This window comes from Gallinula chloropus (genome assembly GCF_964237585.1).
Source record: "Gallinula chloropus genome assembly, chromosome: 3".
In the NCBI taxonomy this organism is placed as follows: domain Eukaryota; kingdom Metazoa; phylum Chordata; class Aves; order Gruiformes; family Rallidae; genus Gallinula; species Gallinula chloropus.
The window spans coordinates 114,330,228-114,356,548 of record NC_140087.1 but is presented as its reverse complement, the minus strand read 5'-3'; positions in this window follow the sequence as shown (position 1 = coordinate 114,356,548).

The following is a 26,321-nucleotide window of genomic DNA, read 5'->3' as shown; positions in this document are numbered from 1 at the left end:
CACTTCCTTGCCTTGCATTGCAGGTCAGTGGTAAGAGCATGCATTGGAATTTGGTTGTTCCTCATTTGCTCTACTGAATTAGTCTAGGCATAGAGTAACTTTTAATATCCACCCCACCCAAAAAATTTATTTTGTTGATTCAAAGTTTTAGTGCCTGCAAAATGGAAATAATCCAACCAAATAAATAAAAATCTCTACATCTTGGAGAACTTTCAGTTGAAAGGCAACAGAGAAGTACAGTATAGAAGATGGAGGGTTGTCTAACGGTATCATAGAAATTAGAAATGAACAATGAGATGCAAGAAATGCATATTTTTTTCCCTGCAATATGTTTGGATTATTGAAAGATCTTCAATTGGTAGTAGAGGTGTACCTACCTTTGGTGAAAAAAAAAATTAATTCTTTCTCTTGATGGGATGACAATCCACCTTCTACAGAAGTTGGATTTTCCATGGTCATTAACAATAAAAAGATTTAAAAAAAGGAAAAATTTACAAGAAAGTGAATTTCCATCTTGGTCTTTTCCAGTTTGAATTTGGTTTATGTCCTTTCCTACACTACAGCCATCTGGGGTTTGGATTTTTGTTTGGTTGGTTGGTCGGTTGGGTGGGTTTTTTTAAAAAATATAGTTATAGTAATTAATTCACTAATTCTTCATTATTAGAATTTATATTCCTATTCAAGTTGTGCATTGCAATTCCTTGTTTTGAATTTTTCCCCACCTAAGAGGTTTTTTTTGAAGTATGCATTTTTTTGGTAATCAACAATGTCTGGACAATAATTTTTTGCACTCCTTCAGATAAAGAAGAAAATATTATTTCCAGTTAAAAAAAACCCCTGAAAATCCAGGAAAGGATGGATATTGAATTATTTTTAACCCATTTTTTTTCTTACATCTTCCCCACAAATATTTCCCATTATGATAATCTAAAATAGTAAGAAACAAGGAAAACATGACTCTTCATATTATCTGATGGAGTGCTTTCAGTGTCAGATTGACAGTGATAGAATAATAATGGGAGAAATGCTGCTTGATGTTGGTGGAAATATGAACAGACATTGAAAATCATTTCTAATAGCAGTAACACATTTACTTTCAGCCTACTTAGTTGTTGCAAATATGACCTAGCATTAATGTCCTCCGCTGCTGCAAAAACTTTAAATTATATTCTGTAGAATATATTAAGAAAGCTATATTTCATTAAGCTGTTTTGCCTTCACTTTGAAAATCGTTGAGCAAAAAAAAATATGAAATAATTTCACAACATTATTTGGTTTCCTTGAGCCCTAGAAGTAAGAAACTATGACTAAAGTTATGGTACTATTAAAACAACTTAATTTTCATACGGCTCATTCATGCAGTATGTGCTGGTTTGACCCTGGCTGGAAGCCAGATGCCCAACAATGTTGCTCTTTAACTCACCTTTTCAGCTAGACAGGGGAGAAAATATATATTGAGAGGCTCTGGAGTCGAGATAAGGACAGAGAGAGATCATTCCACAATCAGTGTCACAGGCAGAACAGAGTAAACACAGAATAAAGGAAACTGTCTAATTTATTACACTACACTGCACAACCAGTGACACCAGAGTTGGGTAATGAGAAGTAAAACCAGATCTTAAAGCACCTTCCCCCCACCTGTCCCTTCTCAGCAGACTTCACTTTAGTCATGATTTCATTCCCTTCTTCTCCCACATTGTGGCACAGGGAGGGGCAGAGAATGGGGAAATGGGGGTTTTGGTCAGTTCCTCATGAGCTGTTTTCCTTCTTAGCCAGGAGGGGGACATTCCTCACACCCTTCTCCCGCTGCACCGTGGGGTCCCATCCACGGGAGACAGTCCTCCACTAACTTCTCCAATGTGAGTCCTTTCCCACAGGGCTGCTCTTTCACCAGGTGCCCCATCATAGGTCACTTCTATGGGGTGCAGTCATAAATCACAGAATGTCTCTCAGTCTCTAGGGCCCAGACTGCTCCAGCCTGGTCCTCCATGGGGTCACAACCCACCCCCAGCAAACGAACTCCGGCATGAGTGTCTCTCTCTCACACATCTCTATGTCTCTGTCTCTCTCTGTAGGATGCAAAGGCTGGCAGAGGCTTGCTCCAACATGGGTCATAGAGTCTTCTGTATGTTTCCCCCTGCTCCAGCATGGGGCCTGTCCATGGGCTGCAGGTGGGGCTTTGGCATTTTCCATGGGCTGTGGGGGGACACCTGCTCAACCCTGGGTTTCTCCACGGGCTGCTGGGGCATCTTTCTGGCACCTGGGGTGCCTCCTCCCCTGCCCTTCCCTGGCCTGTACATCTCACTCCCTTCTCTGGGGGCAAAAAGCAACTGCTTGCAGGGGTTTTTTTCTCCTGTATGTGATTCCCAGAGGTGCTGAGACCATCACAGATGGTCTCGAAACTACAATAGAGTAGTAAAGCAATGGTGGAGAATTTTAAAATAAATCTCTGGGGGAATCTAGATATCAGTTTTAAGAAAGATGCATTTGAACTAGATAATCAGTACTACAGTCCAGTGTGCCCTTCAGAAATTATCACGAGATACAAATGGCTCTACGAAAATGTTTTATTGTATCCCCTACTTCTTGGACAAAGAGTATGAGAACACCACATCTCCATGTTGTTCTATGTTAATACACTGAGTACTGCGTCTGTTTGCTGTGATCTAGCAGAAGTTCCCTGAAGAACCCTGAGAGGATGTTACTCATGTAGTTGCATACCTAGTAGTACCTCTGAGCACATTATTAACATATTGAAGAAGGTGGTGAATTGAACAAAGCATACTGACATAAATCAGTGTACTGCAATCTTCCTTTCAGAATAATAAAGAGGGTCATGAGCAATTGTACCTTAGTGTCTTGATGTGTTTATTAGGTTTTATTTCTGTAACTGTAAAATTATTAGAAGGAACCACAAGATATCATCACCAGAGAGGAAAATCATTTGTGTGCAATGATAGATATTCCTTATGTTATATGTCAACAAAAGTATTATTTCCTTGTGGTAATAAAAGCCCATTTGAAGAAAGTGTCCAAAGATGAATGAAGATAAGCCAGGAATGAAATTAATATGAAGGAGGAAATACTACAAAGGTTTAGAAAAATTTACAATATGTCCTTCAATGCAGGAAATCTTCTTTCTATTATTAAGAATGCTCTTAACCTTGAGGGCATCCATTTTTGTCTCTGGTCTCTGCTATGTTTGCTTTATTTAGCAACTGGACAAAAGGCTTCGCCTTGGTAACATTAATTATTGGTGAATTGCAGGCTTGGTAGTTGTGTAAAAGATGATGATAGCCAGCGAGCTGCAGCTGGATCAAGATGTGGCAGCCCACCTGTTAAGCAGGGAAAAAGAGCTAGAGAGCATCAACCAAGTGTTTCATTCTCTGCAGTGGCTTCATAATTAATCTCAATCAACATCAATTTTCAAAGGTTTCAGAATCGGAATTTCCTTGAGCTGTAAATTAGTAAAAATAACCAAAAAAAAAAAAAAAAAGAAGGAAAAGTGAGTTCTCCAAACTTTAAAAGAATCAGTGTATTTGAATTCTGTAATACGGCAGAGGAAGGTCATGTAGCAGAACTTGGACTGAAATTTAAGCAGCCCATCATTTAGAAATCCTTGCATGTAATGCTTCCATACTGGGACTGATTTAAAGAAACTTGACACTAACAACGTTAAAGTTCAGAATGACTTGGTTTCACTAGATTGTTAAATATCATTGCTTAAATAATGCATGTGCAATAATAATTTAAATTTTCTCTGTGGATCATTCTACTGGGTTAAAGCTAAAATAACTTGCCAATATTTATGGTATTCATATATGTCATGAAGAATTTTTTTAACTGTTATTGTCCATTCTGACAATAAAACCAAAATCAAGTTTAAAAATACTGCAAATTGTTTTTCTTATTATGGGACTTCTCCTACTCAATATATACTAGTTCTTTCTTTATTATATTTAAAGCAAAAGCAATAAAACAGAATTGTTTTCATGAAAGATGTGACTTATACACATTCCTTCAAAATTGTATTCATGAAAACAATGCCCAGGAGATGGTTTTAAAAGCTACCATCGTTACATAATTTCAGGAAACATACATCCTCAGTTTGGCTTAAATCCCCTACAGCTTGCAGAGGTTTACTTGATTTAACTTTACTGCTAATATGCTTAAATGAGGTGTGTGCATGTGTGTGCATGTGTATATGTGTGTAATATTTGCTACTAATGAACAGGGACGTTTCTACTGCAACACTTGATTATACGGAGCAATTATGCAAAGAGCATATGAAAAATATTTTATATTTTTAGTGTGAATGTACAGGAAATTGAAGGGAAACCATTTTTCCTCTGCTTGGTTCTGAATTGATATTTTTTGAGCGATTCCACAAATAGATAAATGGGCAAATTATGAAGGAAGAAGTGGAAAAGGAACATTTGAAGGTAAGAATATTATTTGCATATGGGACTAGGCATCACTTTTTCTCCAGATAAATCTGCAATGTATTACAAGGGACTAGCCTTTTGAAGAATCTACAGATTTAGATAGATGTCTGATACAATTTTAAACATTGCCTAAATATTTGACTCCCACTGATTTTAATTGGAGCAGGTGCCTGAATTTATTTTGAGAATCCTTCACATTGCATACCAGTGCTTTTAAATGCTCTTTATATCCTATCACTGCATAAAGAATTTTGCATAACTTTCTTCATTTGAGAAAATTATATGAGTAGATCATATATATATATATATATATATACACATATATGTATATATATAGACACACACACACATTAATCTTTCCAGAGCTGGGTGCTAGATTTTCAGATACACTAAATTTAATTAAGTAAGAAAATATAAAATTTGCATTGAAATTCAATGGATATACTTTTGATATATAACTCTTGGTAGACTACTTGGGAGATTTCCTTTGTATATTACTGTTGAGACAGAAAATAAACAGGAAAAAATCTTTTTTATCTAATATGATAAAAAATTTAGCATCCATTATGAAAAATTAGCTGAAATGTTGTAATATTTTATAATAAATAATTACAGAGTCTTTAGTTCTGGCAGATCATATTTGGTCTTGTTAGCAAACAAATAACGTTAAGATTTGCATTCATCCTACTACATGCAGATCCTACAGTATAGACATCTGTGCTTGAGGTAGTATCCATACGCTGCTTTTAATATCAGTAGAGATATGAACAAAGCTACAACTATGCAATTCATTTAATGCTGAATAGACTTCTAAAAAAAGAATGTGGAATATTTCTGCCTGTTTCTCTCCTCTGACTACAAAGGGACATCCATGTGACAAGGGTAGAAAAAGGGGGTAGAAATGATATCTGACTGCATCCTCTGACAGCAGTGGCTACATTGCCCTAAAATACATCTGACATGCATAATTAGCAGTGCTTCATGGTAGCTGTCATTTTTCCATTTCCTTGACTGCTTGGTGCATACCACTTCCCAAGTAAAACTGGACCGAACCGTTTTATTTTTGGTACATTAGAGAAACCCCTTGGAACTGAGTTTCTCATGACGTAAGAAAGAACTCAGTTTAATTCTTTATTTTTTACAAATTGTTTATAAGGAGACTTTATCATGGTGTTATATTTCAGAGACTTCTTTTATAAAAACAAACAGTAACATTTGGGCCTAAAGTACTGTGTTTGGCATTTTCTCTTTTAACGTAAAGGATACCCTTGCCAGGCAAGACAAATCACTCACTTCCAGATCACAGTCAATTACTTCAAGAACTGCTGCAGAGTTTCACTTCTGAAGAATTAACTTTTTGGCTACCAGAGCTCTCAAAAGTGACAAATTGCCTAGCATGTAGCTTGAAAGATCATGTGGGAAAGTGAAATTTAGAGCTATTTATGATTTCCTCCCTGGAAAGAATTGATTTTATTTCATTGCTGTAGAAGTTGAACTGAACAGCATATGTTCCAGATTCAGCGTTCACCACGTGCCTTTGTTATTAGCTCTAGGACTAGCATCAGGTAGTCTCACTGGAGCGTAAAGATCATGTTTTTGTGGGTTAGCTCTACATTTTCATTGGTTCTAGATTAGATGAATAAAGGATAGCTCTTTTACATCATTCCCTTGGGATTTATGGGATTTATGATGGGATTTATGAAGGCAGGAGCAAGGTCCTCTCAGGCAAGGAGCAAGTACAAGCAAACACTCAGGTTTTTGCAGGTACTTCCTATAGTGGTGATGAATATTCCAAACACAATCACAGCATTAGCCAAGAAACCAACATAACCAACAAAGGTGTTTGGTTAATCACTAGATTTCCTAACATGAAGAATGCACACAAAAAAATGCAATCCCAAATCTGGGAAAACCAAGCTAAAGCACTCAAGCAATGTGTCAGAATAAAGCAATTGGTATTTAACTTTTTTAAAATGTCCATTATGGCATGTTTTTGACTATACAGCAACCCTCTCTGATATAGAAATATTATGGACTGACTTATGTGTTATCACACAGCAATATCAGAAGCACCTTGTTCAGAAACAGACTTGATGATGATAGTGTTGTATTTGGAAAAAATTCTATTGAATGCTATCTGAAAAAAATTGCCCCTATTTTGTACATACAGTTGGCATTTCCATAAATGAAACAAACACCTGCATGCACAAGCACTCCTAGCTCATATAAATGCAAAGTTTATGAGTTTGGACATCTGTGTTTGCTAACAGTTGTCACCATAATTTAGAAGGTCCTGGGAAGCGAAGGGTTATGGAATTAATCTTGACATATATTTCTGAAGATGAGGTTTTTTATGTAGACTGTCTGCTATATGTCAGTGTGTATGTGTATATTTTATTAAAATGTACAATATATTAAGGCATAAACTATTACATTTTATACAGGGATATAATTTTTCTATTCGTACAGGTCCAAATTCAGGAAGACATTTCAGTACTTATCTATCATGCCTTCAGTTAATTTCACTTGCATATGTTAAATCATTTTCCAAAACAAGGATACTTTTCTGAATCAAGGCCAGAAAGGTACTGTTGTTAGCTATGCAGTTATCTTCCTATCAGTTGATATAATAAAGCATGCTTATTTCCCTAAGGTCACACAAATGTTATTCTATAAAATCTAGTGATTTCATTGGCTGGTTAATTGATTTTCAGAGGAGAGTCAAGAAATGACCATCTCACTAACATGCAGAACTTAGCAGCCAGGATCCACTGCTTTGGCTGGAAGGGAGGAAAAACACACAGTGGGAAGAATAAAAAAAGGAAGCACACAGACAATATTGTAGCCAAAGGCTCCATTCATTGTTCAAACTTCTCTAACCTGTACTTTAAGGTATTTTTAATCTCATCTCTTTTCATTTACAGTGGCAGGTAAAGCAAATATATAAAATGCTACATTGGTAGAGGAACAGGTTGTTTTGTTTATTAAGTCAGAGTGAAATGTTGATTTACACTAAGAACATAAAAAAAAGGGGGGATGATTACAGCTTCACTTTGGCTGCTCAGATTCTAATAATCTTCTACATGTAATGAGACTGGGGAATGGAGAAGCCTTTTCTTGACAATGCTGGCAGCAGGATAACTTCTACACGCTATTGATTTTTCTTCATTGATTGTAATCTTCCTCTTCCTGAGCGTCTGTCTTTGCTTCTCTGACATATTGAACACTGAATAGTCCCTGAGTAATTCTTGAACAGTTTGGGATCATTTTTATTTTCACAGGACAGTTGAGACCAATGGAGTGATTTATGTGTACTTTGGAAGGCAAAACAAAACAGTACTGCTCTGGGAATAAATATGGACACAAAGATTTTTTTTTTTTTTTTAAAAGCATCCCCCCCTCTTCCCTTCTTTCCAACCCCTCTTTACTTCCACACTCCAATAATTTCATAAGTATCTGCCAAATCATGTAGAGGAGAACAGTAAAGCATAAACAGCTCTCACAGCTGTGATTTCAGCCATGATTGATGATGAAATACCACTGGAGGGATAGCAGGAAAATGAATATTTATTAATGATATAAAGTACCGCTGGTTTAAAATCCAAAGAGATCCATCATTTTATATCCATGGGATGTATGCATTGAAAGTGGAATGCTCAATAAAAAGAGCCAAATACCTTAGTCAAAACATAAGTAATTCCAGTGGGCTGCTGATTGAATTCCTTTCTTGAAGTGAGCTAACCATAGTGGTTTTCATAAAGATTTTATTCCCATTTTAGCTACCATTAAGATTACATGAATAGTAGATCATGTAGACCTAGCCTAGAAAAAATTTGCAGTAGCAATAGCTTTAGCATATTATAAAAGCACATAGCTATGCACAACTATCATCCATATAATACTAACATGCAATTTACAATCGGTTTCTGCAGAGGTAAAGACTGCACAGTTGTTTGATGTGTAACAGTTGGCTTTTTCTGCCATGACTTCATTAGCTTTCATTTTATGAAGCTGATAGGTCAGATAACCTGTACCACACTGCTACAGGCAGCTTTGCATATTTTTTATTCACAGCAGAATTTTGCTCTGAATGATCCTAGTCTTTCAGAAGTTAAATAAGGCAATTTCGGGCTTATCTGATATGCAAAAGAGAAATTTTTTTCCATTTTGTTTTGCAAAAGAAAAAGAAATCTTTGTGCCTTCCTCTTTTGAATGTAGGCCCGATTAGGAAGTATTGTCCTGTGTTGATCCTTTTTTTTTTCCTCTGATGTTTTTGCAGCCTGTTATATGGGATGAGCTTGTTCAGACAATAAAAAATGTAGCTGCTGTGTTGACAGCAAAGGAGAAATTGACTGATGGAATTCAGCTGCATAATTTAACATACAGCTTTCAAGTCAGGCTGGAAGTTCCAGAATGTTAAACTTTGGCTAATGGATAGTGCTGAGAAAGGCAGGGTTCAGATAAAGTCTAAAAATGGATCAAAAGCATACTCGTGGATAAAAACACAATCAAAATATTTATTTACTTTGATTTGGGAAAAGAAAGAAAGAAAAAAAAGCCTCTAATTGATACTGTTGGCATTTTGACAGTAAAAAAATTGTGCACACACACTCTACCAAGCAATAGGACAATAATTAAATCATATAAAATTAAGAGCAAGTGACTGGACAGCAAGTGATCTCTTACCTTTTATCAGCATTGGCCTTACTCAACTCAAGAAAGCTTCATGAGATCAGTGGGTTCAGTGTCATTTTATATGTTCACAACCCTCAGTGGAAAACCTCCTACATTTCTCAGTGGATTTATTATTGTGTTACCTGGGCTTTGCAGTTGCCTAAATAATGAGCCCACAAAGGACAAGAGCAAAGAGCGGGGCAAAGAGATAGAAGAAGGGGAGAGAGCTTTGGTAGCTAAACCTCTGGAGAGCCAGGTGATGTCTCTTGCTGCTCAGTGCAAGGATTAGTGTCTCCTGTTGCCAAGATTTGTGAATAAAGGGCTGGTGCCCCTTTATGGATCACAGCTGGTGAAAGAGTGCAGAAGTCAGGCTTGTTTAAATAGATGTGCTATTTAATGACTTTTTGCCATATAGTCTCATTTCGAAAAAGGATTTAGGAGTTAAAAGGTTAAAAAGAATAAATTGTTGTAGCACAACGAATTATTGTAAAAGCAAATGAGCCATACACAGCTTTGCTTGTCCTGAATGCTGAGCCAGCATTTTGCCATTGCTGCCTTCCCAAGGTATTCCCAGTAGCAGCAATGTGCAGGGAAGGTTAGGAGTATCTTTTCTGAAAACCAACCACTCCTGTGTGAAGTCCAGTTAGCACTCATTTTGGGAAGAATAATGACAGCAATCTGTGTTTTCATGTAAGGAGATCAGAACATTTCCTTCGGGCAAGCAAACATATATTGCAAGTGTAGGTGAACTGAAAGACACTGAAATCAAGTAATACTCATAATGACAAGGATTTGGATTAATTTTGTCTAATGCTATGGACAGGATTCAGATTCCTCTTCAAACACCTGAATGTCAGTTTTGCGTATATGGGCATCTGCTGACATCTGAAATGCCCCAGGGTATTCTCTCTACTTTCCTGCTGCTTATCTGGGTGGACATACATCCTTTTCAGTTCACATGGCTCTAGATGCCTAAGTGGGGCTCTTAGAAGTAGCTTCATTGGGTATCTCCAGACACCAGGAGTATTCCTCCTTCCTGGGCTGGTATTTGCAAGGCTGCTGCAGTTCTACATCCACAGGTCAGGCCAGTAGTGAGTCACATGTACAGACACACACACACACAAAAATATAAACACAAAACAGCCACACACATCAGCAGAGAGAGGAAATAGAACATTTACCAGCACCTGCATCATGACACTCAGCGCTCACATGATGAGCCGTAAAGGTGCCCTGTTATACTCCTCTTCTCCAGCTAATCAGGGCTGAAGTCTGCTGGTGGGATACACATACAATGTGGGCCTCTCCAAGAGCTGGCCTCATACATTAATTCTACCAAGAAGCTGGTTACGAAACCCCAATGCCCTCCACTTGATCATAGCTTGAACTGAATGTTCAAGGCCATGAGGTTCATGGACATGACTATGCCATCAGATCAGTGTACTTGAAAAACAACCTTATTTTCCTACATTTGTTCTTCCCTGAAACTTCTTTATATCTTACTTTCCTACCTTTGGTCCTTCCTCTGTATGTCCCAGAATAGGTTTTGCACCTTTGCACAACTCCACAAGAGTTTCCTTGCACGAGACAAGGAAACCATTATGAGTCTGATTTTATAGTTGTGTCTCAGGTTTTTTAGCTGGTGATTAATTGGTGGATCCTTGTATATTTAAAGTGCCATACACAAGAAAATTTAAATCCCTCAAATTCTTCTATTTTAACAATCTGCCAGAAATTACCAGACTAGTTTCCTGCCCTTCCAGTCTTGAAACTCTTGCATGCTTGTCTACAGACTTCAACAGCTAAAATGAAAAGAGTCATTGTACTCTTGGGGACAGATAATAATTTCCTGTCAGCATATTCTTAAGAGAGCAAAGTTATTAAAAAAGAAACAAGGAAGGTACAGACACCTATCAAGCATGTACACCTGTTAAAGTGCCACTTTCAAATACCTCATATACCTGGAAAATTTATCTGAAACTCCCTATTGGCATAGATAAGGCCTTCTAAAGAACCAGAGGGGTAAATATTTCAAGGCATTGCAATGTTTCCAGAAATTTAACAGAAAGGGACATGGGCAGTTCATCTGTAAGGGAAATGGATGCTCTAGAGGCTAAAGATCAAGGGAAATCAAGATGCTGAAGTGATTTTTAGTCTGTGCAAAAAATACTCAGCTAACTTGGGATAACTTGCTTTGCTACATCTGTATTTTCCCAACTATTAAAGCAACTAATAGAAGTCAGTTAAAGACAAGTATAAAGGTATAACCAATAGGATGCAAGATTTAGGAGTATTAATACTTTTTAAGTTCTACTGATGAAAATCTGTCTGATTTCTTTCTTTTGCTTGCATATGGGTACAAATACCAGATTCCAGTAACTCACTGGTTAATAATATCAAAACTAAAGCAGCAGAGAAGTGGAAATAATGAAGCTGGTTAAGATTCTGTTGCTTCTCACAGGGGAAAAAATGGCTTTATTGTGATTCAAGCAGAGCAGCCAGATTTCAAGTATTTGATACTAGCAGGTAATGGGAAATTACCCAGGTTTTTCTCGTATTTCTGCTCCAGCATCTTAACTTGAGCACCCTACATCATTCTATTTCATGGGCTCTGACACTTGGTAAATGGGTTTAAAAACTTTTAAAAAGAAGGAAAAAAAACCCCATAAAGTCCTTTTGTTTAGAGCGATTATAATCACAATTTTCAGAAAACAGCATCCGTATCCTGGGCTGATGGTATGTTACAATGGCATGTCACATCTGGATATATCAACCATATAATACTATTTGACTGGTGGCAGCATTGCCAATTCAAGGAAAGGCACCTCTAACCGAGGTAGCATTTCCAAACACATTTCTACTCCCAGCCTGTAATGTGTACACGTCTGCCTCTTGGGCTCTGTATTGCTCCTTTGGCTGTTGGGGTGATGAAAATGAGGCTTCAGGAAGGGAATATCCACACTGCTGCCAGGGCCTCTATGATCAAAGCCTTGACAGATGTACCTAAGCTACTTTTAATGTAGATTTCTTGGGTAAAGTCCCTGGAATGAAGGTATTAATGTTAGACAGCTTTGAGCAGCCATTATTAAAGTCACCAGAAAAGCTATGAAAACTGCCTGTACCCAAACCTGCTTGTGTAGTGCTGGGGAATCTCCTCTTCGTGGCATGATATTTACACTTTTTCACCAGAAAATAAGTCTGATCTTATCAGAACATCTCCCTGTATTTACCATGTCCTTTTCCTCTAGCACATTTGCTGCCTGCACTTGCTTTGAGGGCCGGTAAGGACCATTTATGAGAACTATTCCTGGAAGGAACCAGATGTAAGCTATAACCATGGAGAGGTCACAACTACCTTTCAAAGGGAAAGCTCTAAACTGTTTTCAGTTTTATTTGTGAAGTTCACACAACATAGTTCTAGATGTGTGTTTTGGGCCACTGTAACCAAATCAGTGATTGTTGATGCCATGAAATGTTTATTGAAAAGCTGTACCCACTATCTCTTATTTGAGCATTTAGTCAATGCTTAAAGTATTTTCAAAGAATAATTTTCATGATAATAACATAATCTTAAGGTTTAGGAAGTATATTGTCCACTATTCCTTTATGTGAAAAACTGTTAAATCAGTCCTGGAAGTAAAATGAAACAATAGAATTTATGTGACGAAGACAAACTCCTAAGAGTAAACAGTCGTGTTGAAAAGTCCTCACTAATCCAGATGATGACAGATAAACCATACCATTTGGTGTATGATAAATAAAGAGTGCATTCTAGCTCTTAATTAACACAGTGAAAATACAGGAAAGGTCGACATCCACTTGGAGCAAGATTCATCTCACCTAACTTTGGAGACCTGCAAAACAGACATCTACATCTAAATGACAGTCTAGGGTCCTTCTTTAGCTGATGGAGAGGAGTAGACACTTCTAAAGCTTTTGGATTTGTTGTTTTTTTTTTTTTTTTTTAAAATTTCATCTGCTTTCTTATATTAGGATTAAATTAGCTGAGCCCTAGATGTGGTTATTTCTCTTCATCAGGTATGAAAGGACCATATTCACTGGCATCACTGATATAAATATCTGCACTGTAATAATTTGTATTTAGCCAGATGAATCATGCTGACAGTGTGCTTATGATTTTAACTGTTCCCCATCCTTTCTGATGTAGACTTCTTTTTTACTTGCATTACCACAATATAAGAGTATTTTGCTTCAAAAAGGGGTATCTGTGACAGGACCAAGGCAAGCAGTACTTAAAAGGGCAGGATTCTGCATTCTTCACTGTTCCACATTTCTTACAGCTTCAGAGACATCAAAATAACAGGAAATAACAGGAAATTACTGTATTTTTTGACCTTCAGCTTCCTAATCTTTATTACTAACAAATCATATAGTTGCAGGAAGACAGAAACAAAACATATGTGCAATGTATTCCAAATCATATTTGGAAATCTTGACATTTAAGGAAATTGCATTTCATTTCCATGCTACTGTTTTAGAAGTGCAGGTAAAATTTCTCTTTTTTATTTTTAAATCACAAGGCAGCACCTTGAAAATGTGTTTCAAACAAGGTTAGTTTTGCATATAAATATGTAAAATAGCAAAAGCTGATGTGACTTACAGCAGCAAAACTGTGGGATTCAGAGCTGAGCCCTTGAAAATTAATAAATGTTGTGTTACCATTTCTAGATAAACCCTATTTTGACTGACTTATTTGTATGTTGTAATAACATCTTTGCTTACATCAGCATGTTTTCTACTTTTGTTTTTCTTTTCCAGGATTTTATTCCTTCTCCTTCACACAATGGTTAGGATGGATGTTATGTTTCAGACATTGATGAATCTGCCATTTACTAACTTTCAAGAACCTGCTTGGGAATTTTTAAGACAACCTAAGTATTTAATAATTCATAAAATTTTCCAGTAAATTTTAATTTGTTGTGTCCAGGACCTTCAGTTTTCCCTAGGGCAGTGTGAGCAGTATGTATTCAGCCCTCTTCTCGTCTCCTAAGCTCACGCACCTCAAAGGACTGTCTCTAGTCACCATCATAAACAAGATACTTTGGTATTTGCTGGAATCCTCAACTTTAAATTTTTGACAGAATTCATGGCATTTCCAGGACTTCACTTCTGGGTGTTTGTTACAGCAGAGGGTTATTGCTCTTCAGAAGGCAAGATGAGTCTTGCCCTGTCCCCTCAAATCAGCAAGTTACAATGCTGCAGCTTTTTTCTTTCTGTACGATAAGTAGAGATGGTTAATAGGGAGATGACAATTATAGCTACCTTATGGACAGATATTTTATTTTAGTGCTTGCAATGTGGCCAGATGCCATCGTATAAATAACACAATGAACAAACAACTGTAACAGCACTAATGACCTTCTGAGACACTTTGCAAACAGCAAGGAATTTAAGTTTGCTCCTATTCAGTCTTTTTAAGAAGCTGCACTTACCTTCCTCCTGTGAGGGAAGGAAGACCTGTTCTTTATAGGCACCAGGACCCTCATGGGATGTAAAAAATTATGCATAATGGAGCTGTCAGGAAATTTTCATATTTAGACAAGACATTGACGTAGGTTTGGCTTTTTGCCAGTTCTTAAGAATGGTATCATTTAGAAGGTGAAAAGTGTGTGGATTTGTCTTTATGTCCAAAGACTTTCCTCCTTCTTGACCAAACGTAACCTTTTACTTTTTAACTCAGCTGGAAAAAAAAACCCACAGAGAAGACTGAAATGTCCAGTAATTTTCCTGAGATGACAGAAATGCAAAACTCTTGCTATCTGCCAAGCTCTGTGTGAGAGCCACAGCAAAAAAAAAAAAAAAAAAGTGTGTCATGCACTTTTCATTACCAGTCTGCTGCAGAAATGATTGATATTTTCATACTGCTTAGCCCTCACCCACCTACTGCAGTTTTAAAGTAAAAGAAATACTGCCAGCGCTTTGCATATTGAGGGGCTGCAGGACTGCTCTGGGCCTCCTTGCAGCCATACTGCTGAAGGTTATTATTAATTGTCAGTCTGTTAACCTGCTTGCAGTGCTCAGAGACGTCTGACGGCTGGAACTTTATCATGCAAATACAAATAGCAAAGGAATACCTTTGCTTGCTGACTTCAGGACAGGACGCTTCTTTATGAAGTTTGAGAACTCAAGACATTTTCCTTGGGAGGGTGTGTATAGACAGCCTGCCATAATGATTGATTGCATTCACAGAGCATTTCTGCCCTTGTCTTGTTACTGAAGAATGCATCTTGGGCTCTATATAGTTCTCTTCCATTGGTTGGCACCTTCCTGTTCTAATGAGATTCAAATCTATACTTTCAAGCAGTCTGAAATGCTCTTATCCCCCCTTTTCACTCTGCATTAGCCTGTGGGGACAGCAGCTGGTGTGCTGTGGTCCAGTGGCTCAGTAGTCCTGGACTATGCCAGAAGATAGAGCTCACACTCTGTCTCCACCTTTGAAATAAAGGAAAAGCACTGTAAACACTAGACCCTTCTCAAACACAAAGTTCAGGCTTCAGCCACCAGCTCTGCCTCATGGCTGTTATCTAAAGAACACGGATTTGGTATGGGTTTTACATGAACCGCTTCTGTCTTCAGAAGGGATGCAGAGAAAGCACTTAATTTTAATCTTCACACACTTAGAAGATAGGAAATGCATACAGAGAATGGTAGCAACTGCTGAATAAAGTCCCTTATTATATTTTCACTGATTGTTTTTGTGCCTATTATTGATTCAGCTTCATAACAGTATTTTTCATACAAAAAGAAAGGATGACGTCATGCCACACAATTACCCCTCAGAGAAGACCCAGACTTATAGTCCTGTCACTACCACAGGTTCCTTTTTAGCAGTCCAATCCGGTACAACTAGAGTCAGAAAATAAGACAGATCAATAGGACGAAATATTACCTAAAAGAAAAGAGGATTACGGTCAGTTCAATTCAAGACTTTGGTTTACCTGGGCTATTTAGGTCTTTCAGTAGGATAGATATGGTTTTGAACCTTTTGCTATTTATATAATAGCTTATGGTAGGGATTTTTTTCCTATCAGTAAAATTGAATAGTATTTTGCTTTGGGTTACCCTTCCTTGCTGACCACACGGTCCCAAAGGAACAAATTTACAGTGCATCACTTAGCCTGACTCCAGGAATGATCCTGTGACGATGGTACATGTGGTGCTACTGGTAAAAGTGCTGTAGCTGGAAAGGGACCACTCCTGAAATAGCTGAAAGGCTTTCTATGGTCAAAGGGAAACTAGGACCAGTTATAACTACTGCCACTGTTCACACCAGCAGCAGAAGGAGCACAAAAAAAGAAAGAAATTCAGGAACTATTGCTTTAAGCTATTGGAAATAACACTCCTTAAACATGTTCTTTTCTGGTGCTTCACTATACACAAGCAATTTAAATTGCTACTGTTAATGTTTTCTGTACAATTTTTGTCTCTGATCTTTCTCTTCCTTGTGCAGTTGCTATCCTTCCTCTGATAAGGAGGTGCATGTTATAATTCTGTGTTTAATACATTTGCATTCTTTATAGCTCATGATTGGTAATTACACTTTTCCTATTAATAGAGTCCTTTCGTCTTTCAAACATTATTTCATTGGATTCCAGCAAATCCTCTCAGGCATAGTGCGACTTCCATACTTCTGTTACCTAATCTGTCTTCCTGGCTAAAGTAAGTATTCTTTTTCTTTCTTTCTTTTTTTTTGTTTTGTTTTGTTTTGTTTTGTTTTGTTTTTCCTTTACCCCCCTTTTTTTTTTTTTGTCCTTTTCTGTATTTCTGGAGTGGTGAGGTATTTGAGATTGCACTTCCTCTAGGTAAGATAGCATATCTAGCTATCAACTTAAGCTCAGTGATTGAATTTTGTATGGACACTGCTTGTCAATACCTCATAGCTATAATTTCTTGTCACATTTTTTGTCAGGTGAATGTCCCTCTTGTGTACAACTAAGAAACCAAAGAAATATAGCCAATTGTAGGCAGGTACGTGAACTATTGCAGGCTTCTCTAAAGGGACCAACAGGCTGTTTGGAGTCATTCATATGGTCTGCAGCTGCATGTTCTTGTAGGTTAATACTGTAGCAAGACCTTCTGGAAATAACTGCCATAAATAGATTGTTGGTAGAAAGAACTGAACACACCTACTGTTGGTCTGAGAGAAAGAACCATTATAATTGGTGCTTTCTGGTCTGTACAGCCCCTGGGAGCCAAGGACTTTCTTCTCAAAAGAATTCTGTAACAATTACACCCGGGGGCTGTGTGTATGTCATGACATAAAACACAGTCTGAATTAATTATTTAGTATGGTGCAGCCCACTTTGACTTATAAGCTATAAAAAGCCCGCCTGAGAGAGAATTAATTATTGCTGGAAATAACATATAATTACAATGTTGCAGGGAAAAGATAAGAATTAATGTGCCAGGTGTAAGTAGATTAGACCAGCTTGACAGAAATGAGCAACTAAAAAAGAATTTATAGATGAAAGCTTCCAGCCATTGCACCCATAGTGACTGGGAAGCATTACCATGTGATGACTGCTCAGTGGCTTATGTGAAATGAGATATTGGCTTCAGACTCATTGCTCAGAGACATGTCTCTATGTCACAAATCTGACAACAAAATGGAGTGAATTGAATGTCTCATCAGAGAAATGAGGAAAGAAAAATCTGAGAGGCTAAATTAAACATACTTCCCTTCTTGAAATTATCTCCTTCGGTAGGAGTGGAGGAGTCTTGTGGCAGAATAAGAGGCTCTGTGGGGAAACACAATTCACTGTGTGGTTCTGTCTTTGTCCAGTGGTGCAGAACTACAAGCTCCAGAGTGGGGAGCTTTTCAGTCTGTTAGGTGGATGGGTAGCAGAGTAAAGAGGAAGGAAGTGCTAAGAACTAAGTTTTCACATTGCTTGTCACTTTTCCTAACCATCTCATCTGCTTGTTTTGAAAAGGAGCATTTATAATATTCTGCTTTTTGACACCTGGGGGAGGTGTTTGTTACAACTTGTGGTTTGAAGGGTTCAAAGGCTGGTGCGAGAGAAATTATCTTAAGCCCACTGTGTGGAGACTCATTAGGAATACCAACACCTTGAATGAACATTCAAGGAACAACACAGAAGACAGCTGTATTGATGGCCGCCTTCTACCTGGGATTGCAAACTGGCTTTATTAAGTCATTACAGATAACTCAGAACTACATGAAACCATGATTTTGAAGAATTGAAAGAACAGTTGTAAAATACAGAAGAGTGACACAATATAAATAGTCCATGCAACAGTACAGGAGAAATGAATAGCTCACTGAAATGGGATAAACGTCCCACTAAGCATGCCTGATTCCATCTGATGGATACAGGAATTGGACAGAATTGTACATAATGTGTGTTTTTGAATTGTTCAATTATTGGCAAAGAGTCAGTAGGCTCTGCACCTGGGTCCGTCTCTAGCATGGAATAAAATTGGAGAGCGTAATCTTTCCCCATTTTCTTCCCTAGTTTATCTATCTGCAACACTGATTTTTTTTTTTCTTTTTGGTCCTGTAATAGTATAATACCAGGCACATGATTAACTCAGCAGCCAATCACAGCTACTACAGCTCGTCCACCACTTACCACCTTTTGCTGTGTTAGGACTAGGAGTCATTGCAGCTTTTCCAGGATATCATAGTATAGTAATAAGTGCACTGAAAGCACCCGACACCAACATAATTTTTACTGTTGTTACAAGGCTTTAGATAAATCTGGAACTTAACCTTAGTTTTTCAATAGACCTCTTTGGTTCACAATTTGCTAGCCATATTTCCAGGACTAGTTAAAAAAAAGAAAAAAATGTTCTTTAAACCAACTGTGCCACTGTTTATAGTAGTTTGTTTGCCTTATTTCAAAACTCTTGTATTAGTGGTTCAGATGAAGTAGAATAATTCAATTCCATTTACAAAATGTTTCTGACTTTTATTCCATTTATGTAGAACTAAAACTAAGATTTTCAAGAACATGTTTTAGTAGAAAACAAGTACTGACTTTTTTTTTTTTTTAGTTTTTAATGAAAACAGAGTCGGGTCTTGTGGTTTTGATTATAATTCCTTGGGGTTTTGAGGATACATCTGAAATCAGCTAATCTTATGCTGATGTGAACCTATATGAAAAGAACCTCTGGAGGTTTGCTTACCATTACTTAATAGTCAAATAACTAAAAAGCTAATATACAGATCTAATTTTAGGTTGATTGCCTCACAGAGATTGCTAGATATAATCCACTTTACAGCATGAATCGATCTATTGTTTTGATTTCAACTGTATTGGGCCATGCATAATTATGATTGATTCTTGTGAGTATTCACAAGTTCACATAATGAAGAGTTTAGTATAGCAATAAAATCAATACAGAATAAAGCTTTGTCAATGTTATTTAAAACTTTACAATTAAACCCACAAAAATATCTTAGAGGAGTTAAAGTTTTGAGTGTTTACATTAACATTCCTCATTTGCTGTTTCACTGGCATTCATTTTATAACAGTAAGACAAGAATATACCTTAAAAAAACCCAACTGATATATGTTCATGCTTACATCCCCATGGTAGTGTCCTGATTGCCACTCACATGGGGATGAGTAAGTTAGTGTTAAAGTTTGCAACAGCACTGTTGTTCAGACTTTAAAGGAAAAATAACTGGTAACAAGAACTCAGGATTCATATGGAAGATCATAGCTGGTCTTGAGCTACATCACTAGTTAAGACCATGCTGCTATTTGATATGCCCCTTGTTTGACTAGAATAATTGATACCTGCCTGTATGTCAATCATTTGCCGTATGTATATGGATTGAATAGCTTATATGTATAGCCTATATGTATAGGCTATATCAGTATTTTGCCCAAGGGCCAAGCCTTGGAATTTGATTTTCTGTACTATTAAAAGATTACAGAAGTCTCTGATATGTTTTGGTTTGTGCAAATGACATTTCTCCAAACATTTCAAAGCCATAGTGTGAGAGTCAGAGCAGGCCAGGGATGAGTGGCACTGGATATTTTCCAGTGGCGCTCATATATGGCAGGCTGGGAGAATTCAGTAATACAGATGTGGATCATTCTATACTCTGTTGCTGCAATGCCATAAGCATGTTGCTTCATTAGAATAGCTTTAGCATACTTAAATACCTGCTGCCCAGGGAGGTGGTTAAGTCACCATCGCTGGATGTGTTCAAAAAACGGGTAGATGAGGTACTTAGGGATATGGTTTAGCATAGGATGGGAATGGTTGGACTCGATGATCTTCAAAGGTCTCTTCCAACCTTGTGATTCTTGTGATTTTGTGAAATACCAGCCTGTTGTGTTTTCCCATCTTTCTCTCTCACCTCATTTGAATTTTGCGTTTGTGTATTTTGTGAAGTGGGGCATTTTTATTCCTCTGTGCTTTTCTGTTCAAAAAGGGAAAATTAAAAAAAAAACCAAAACAAACCACAAACATAACCAAACATCCAAACAAAGAAGAGAACACGCCCTGTGTTTAAACATGTTTTACTGAAAGAAGAACACACGACAGGATGGTCTTTTTTGATCATCAGTTCCAACCCCCTGCTGCCACTGGCACAGACATACAATCCCTCCCATAAACTGATCAGGCTTCAGTGATTGCAGCTAGTCTCTGAAGTCCTCAGCTCATTGAGTTGAATAGGTCAGCTTCCCGTCTCGTCACTGTCAATATGTGACAAGACTGTTTTCTGAAACTTTTCAACATAAAGGAAGGAGGGGGGAGGGAGGGTAAGAACACATTTTTAAATGGAAGATTGATTTTGTAGATCAGCACGATTCTGGGAAGACACTGGCAGGTTTCTTCCATAACCACAATAATTTTTTGCTAATCATATCAAGGGTATTTGGGAATGTATTTTGTAAGACATACCGTGGTGGATCTTAGTATTTCATTTTCCCTTAAAATTTCTAGGCAAAATGCTAGAAATTATCAGCTCCTGTAAAACCATATATAATGCTGAAACTCTCTTACGTCACTAAAATGGGAGGTAGGACTCCTCTTCAAAACATGGGAGCTACAAAGCCTGACAGAGAAGTGGTATAGGTATGTACCTTTGCCTTATGTTTATAAAAACATTAATAACGAGGGACAGGCTGAGATGACAACACTACTGAGCATCCTGGTAAAATCAAGCTTACCCAGTTTTTACATTTCCATTAGCGTCTGCTTATGTCTATTGAACTATAGCATATTGGACTGTATGGACCTTGGATTTGACCAATTCTGACTATTCTTATGTTCTTCCCTACTTTCATTAAATTCTGCTGACAATCTGATCACATTCTCCGCACAGTAACGTTTTCTCATTTGTTACTTAATTAGAAATTGCTTCCAACTTCCAGGAAACATTTATTTCTCCTCCTAGTCTGTAAATGAAGATGTTAGGGTGCCTAGTTCAGTTTGAGATTAAGAAATCTAAATTTGGATATCTAGCATAGATGTCTACTGTTACACTAGGTGTCTACGATCCTGTTACAATCAATGAAGCCCTAGTCAATACAGATCATAGAAACTCTCCAGCTCTCTGGTCTTTATAGACTGCATTGATTACATCTCCATTAACGATAATGGGAGCTTATATAATGATCTTCATTCAGTTTCCTAAGCAGGTGTCTAATGCCATTTGAGATGCACTACTGTAACCCCTCATAGTTCATTGCTGCTTCAAAAGGATACACACCTCCTCCAGCAAGTCCTTTGTCAGATCTATGAGCCCATTTGTGGGTGTCTTGAATAAACTAGATGGTTTGAAAAAGGCAGCGCATGCCTGTTTTCAGGGAGTACAACTGAGCCTGTTGTGCATAGATGAACACTTGAATTTAGCATGATAATGAGAATCTCACCACAGATTTTATTGCCTATAGGCTGGTTTTGCCGCTCACAATTCAGTAGGACTCCTTAATGTGAAGTGAAAAATATACCAGGCTTTCCTGGGTGCTGAATGAAATCTGAAATTTCATTTTCTCAGTTCTTTGAATGTCTGCAGTTCTGTCATAGTCGGAGAGTGATAATGAAGATAACTGAAAAATGAAGACTAAGAAGGACTTGGTGCATATGTTGTCTTGCTGCTTCATTTAACTGTTTGGTTTTTCATGTATTATGTTTGCCTGGGGGTTTTAACTGACAGGGCAAGCAATGATTCTCATACTTTTAGATTTTCCCCAAACACTAGACGTGGAAGCCTTTTGAGTAAATGTATGTGTTCAAGACCATAATAATTAACATGTTACCCTTCAGCAGAAGACTGCCTAAAGCACTGTGCTGACAACAAGCCAGGTATTCAAATGTAAGTGAAAGTCCAGTAGTGGCAACCTCGGCATTCAGGAAACGTGAATCAGGAACCCTGAAATCCTGTTATAGAATCAAGCATTTTATTACATAGTTTCTTGTCCAGCATCTGCACTGCAAACCTCTGCCACATTTGCAGGCTTCTCTGCAGACAGAAAATTGAAACTGAATCATTCAGACACACACAACAGAAAGGAAACTGAGTTTCCACATTCCTGATTTCTATAGGAATGGAGGATTTAGGTTAAAAAAAGACAACTGCTATGAATATTACATTAAATTTGCAGGATCTCATGACAACTCTGGTTGCTTGACTCTGTCCTGGGGAATACAAATGAGTATTCATTTCAGCTAAAGCCTCTGGAATGGAGTGTCTGACTTCAGTAGTCCGGCTGAGTAATTTTGATGCTCAGTTGTAGCAAACATCACACATTTTGTTTCCTAGCTGACAAATGTAGACACTAAAAAAGAATTTCCCTATGAAGTCAAGGAACTTCATGCAAATTCAACCTCACTTATGATACGAAAGGAACCTGAAGAATTAACAAATAGAACAGGTTTTGCTTTTCACTGACTTTGGAAAAAAACCCACATATTTATCTGAAAGTTGTTAACAGAGATTGGGAAAGCTATTGCAAACTTTCTGAATGCATCTGAGCCCAGAGAATTTTCCCTAAGGGGAGGAAAAGTTAATGGATGAGCTGCATTTTGTAGTTCATCTTACTGCGGAATAGAAGGAGGGGGGAAAGAGACCTTCATAGATGGCAATGGCCTCAAAATCAGAAGTCAAACATTAATAACAGCAGTTTCAGAAAGGGTACAGTTTTACTTACCTGAAAAGTAGAAGAGGTTCTGTCAAGTGCAAAAGCCAGATATTTTGCTGCTTTCACACCAGCTAGGCAGTTTTTGTTTTTTTTTTTCTTTCTTTCCTTTACTCTGAAAAATGACCTTTCAGTCCAAATAAAAAATGGCAAATTTCCACCTTAAAGTCTATTTGCCTTACAGATGTCTAATTCTCCATAACCCCTTTAAAATGAAAATGCTTCCTTAACGAAAACTAAAAGGCAACAAAAGTAGTACTAGATACCTATAGGATTGATCCTGTGTTACGGAGAGAGATAAGTCAAGGTACGCATTCAGATGAATAAGGTGAGTCCCTGTAATAATCTTCCTCTTCGTATTGGATCATCACAATATTTCAGATTAACCTGTATCCTGCTGGTGGGAATGAAACTACCTGTTGAATAATGAAACAAAAACATAGAAATATCCGCACAGAGAGGGATCATTCAGCCAACTCTGCCCCTGACAAGTCCAGTGCCAGCTGTTTCCACCAAGAAGCCAGACAAAAGATAGCTAGAAGCAAGTTTTCCTCAGCACAGATTTCTACTTACCTTATGGTAGTCAAAGACTGTGAACAGATGACTCAGGATTTAAACTACACCAAAACTTGCATTTATTATTTTAATACATTATAAGAAAAATCCAAGTTAGAGCAGGAGAGCAAATATTATGAATTTTTCTGCCCTTCCATGTAGAAGTCATCAAGCTGTGCTGCATGGTGACAGAGCGGTCCACATTTTATTGGTCCTGTCAGAAGCAGGTAGCTATTCATTAAGAACTGGGGCACAGGGATCTATCTCGTCACATCATTTTCTTGAGGTAAAGGACTGGCACACCTTAAACTTCCTAGTTCACTGTACTGCCAGTTTTGGGACGGACTATTGACTGTAACTCTGACCATTCTTATTTTCTAGATGAAATGTCCATTCCTGCTAAGCTCTTAATCTCAATGTGGATATGGCCATTTTAGCAGTGTACTTGTGACAGTTGTATAGACAGGAGGATGTGATGTCTTCATCAGCAGCAGACAATATTTCTGGCAACTGCTGATCATTGTGGATTTCTGATGGAAAACGTATGGAGAGGACTGTTGGAAATAGTCGCTTCAAACTCTCTTGTGGGTTTAAAAGCACAGGCTAAGAAGAGTGTTAATAGAAAATGAAGTATGATCAGAATAGATAAGGAAATAAGTAAAGCAGTCAGTCCTTTCAGAGACTTCTGTGCATTCATTCCATTTTTTTAACTAGCTAAGCGAGAAAACATGGCACATGTTGCAAAATGCACCTTTTGCAAATAGCAAAACATTAATATCAATTTAAATCTCCTTAACTAGCTGCAGCCCCAGCAATTTTTCCAAAGACATATCTGAGGGGCTCACTCTGAAACACTTGCATTGATGACTTGGGTCTCCTCCTTCCAGGATTTCACAGCCCCTCAGTAAAACGTAAGAGAGAATATGATAAACAGTCCTTGCTTTGGCCCAGCAGGACCTCATCTCTACTGTTGAGCCCTCTTCCCATAAGATGCCTAATTGGGCTCTGTGGGGAAGCATTATGAGACTTCATCTGGAATTATTGTGCCCAGTTCTGGGCCCCACAGTTCAAGGACATAGAACTTCTTGAAAGCATCCAGCTCAGGGCCACCAAGATGATTAAGGGAGAGGCTGAGGGAACCGAAGGGTGACCTCATCAATGTTTATAAATATGAAAAGGGTGAGAGTCATAAGGACAGATCCAGGTTCTTCTCAGTGATGGCCAACGATAGGACAAGGTGCAGCAGGTGTAAGCTGAAGCACAGGAGGTTCCATGTGATCATAAGGAGGAACTTTTTCACAGTGGGGGTGACAGAGCACTAGGACAGGATGCCCGAAGAGGTTGTGGAGTCTCCTTCTCTGGAGACATTCAAACCCCACCTGGATGTATGCCTGTGTGATCTAGTCTAGGTGACCACGCTCTGGCAGATCTCTGGACTAGATGATCTTTTGAGGTCCCTTCCAACTACCAATATTCTGTGATTCTGTGATTTTGTCACTATCGCACTGTGGGATGAATCCTTTCAGAAGTTGTGAGCCTAGCTGGTTCAAACTGGAACTTGAGTTTGAACACAAGTCCATTCTTGTGGAAACATAACTGCATATAATAACACAAAAACTAATTTCTACATAATGAGGAGGAAGGGGCAGCTAATTAATTAGCTAGTGACTATAAATAGTCTGTAGGTGAGCCAAAAGGACACAATGGGAAGTCATGACTCTAGGACTTTTTTAATCATTGTTTCAGAGATGTTTTGACTTTCCTGGATTTCTGCTTGTTTCAAGATGTTTATTTCAGCATTTGTCTTGAACACACTGAGAATTTTGCGCAAGTGGATACATATGATCCACAGAGAGGAGCAATATATTCACATTGACAAGATTTCACCCACAAAGAGGAACTGTGTATCGTTTGACAAGTTTGCCCCACAGTGCCAGTATCTTTTTTGCTACACACTTTCGTGTGAGATCACTTTGTGAGGAAGAGATGGAGAGAGGCAATTCTGAAAAGTGATAAACTATGGCATGATAATGACAGGAGAAAGTAGAGGAGTGGGTGGAGGAGGTTTTTTCACTCTTCAGACTTGAGAGGTCTCCTTTAAGGTGTGTACTGCTGTTGGATAAAGAGACAAACTTGCAGTGATGTGTCTGTCAGCACTGCTTAGCGTGAAGGAGCAAGGTAGAAATTGCACAAGAGTCTATTACTGTTGCCTTCCAGGTAGGCTGTAGAAAAGGAAGTGTGCAAAGGGAGAGCTGCAGTTTACAGTCACAGTTTGGCAGCTATTCTCAGCCTGTCTTTACGTATTTAAAATTCCTTTCAGTACAAACATATGAAGGATCGCTCTCTCTCCCCTGCCACCGTGACAGTTCGTTTAAGGGGACAAGCAAAAAAAAAAAATCATAAATAAATTATATGTTCTGCTCTGTAGACATTTTAATTTCTGGGTGTTTTATTTCCTCTCCTTTGGGTGTGCGTGAACCTCTCATACTTTTAAATTGTTATTTTT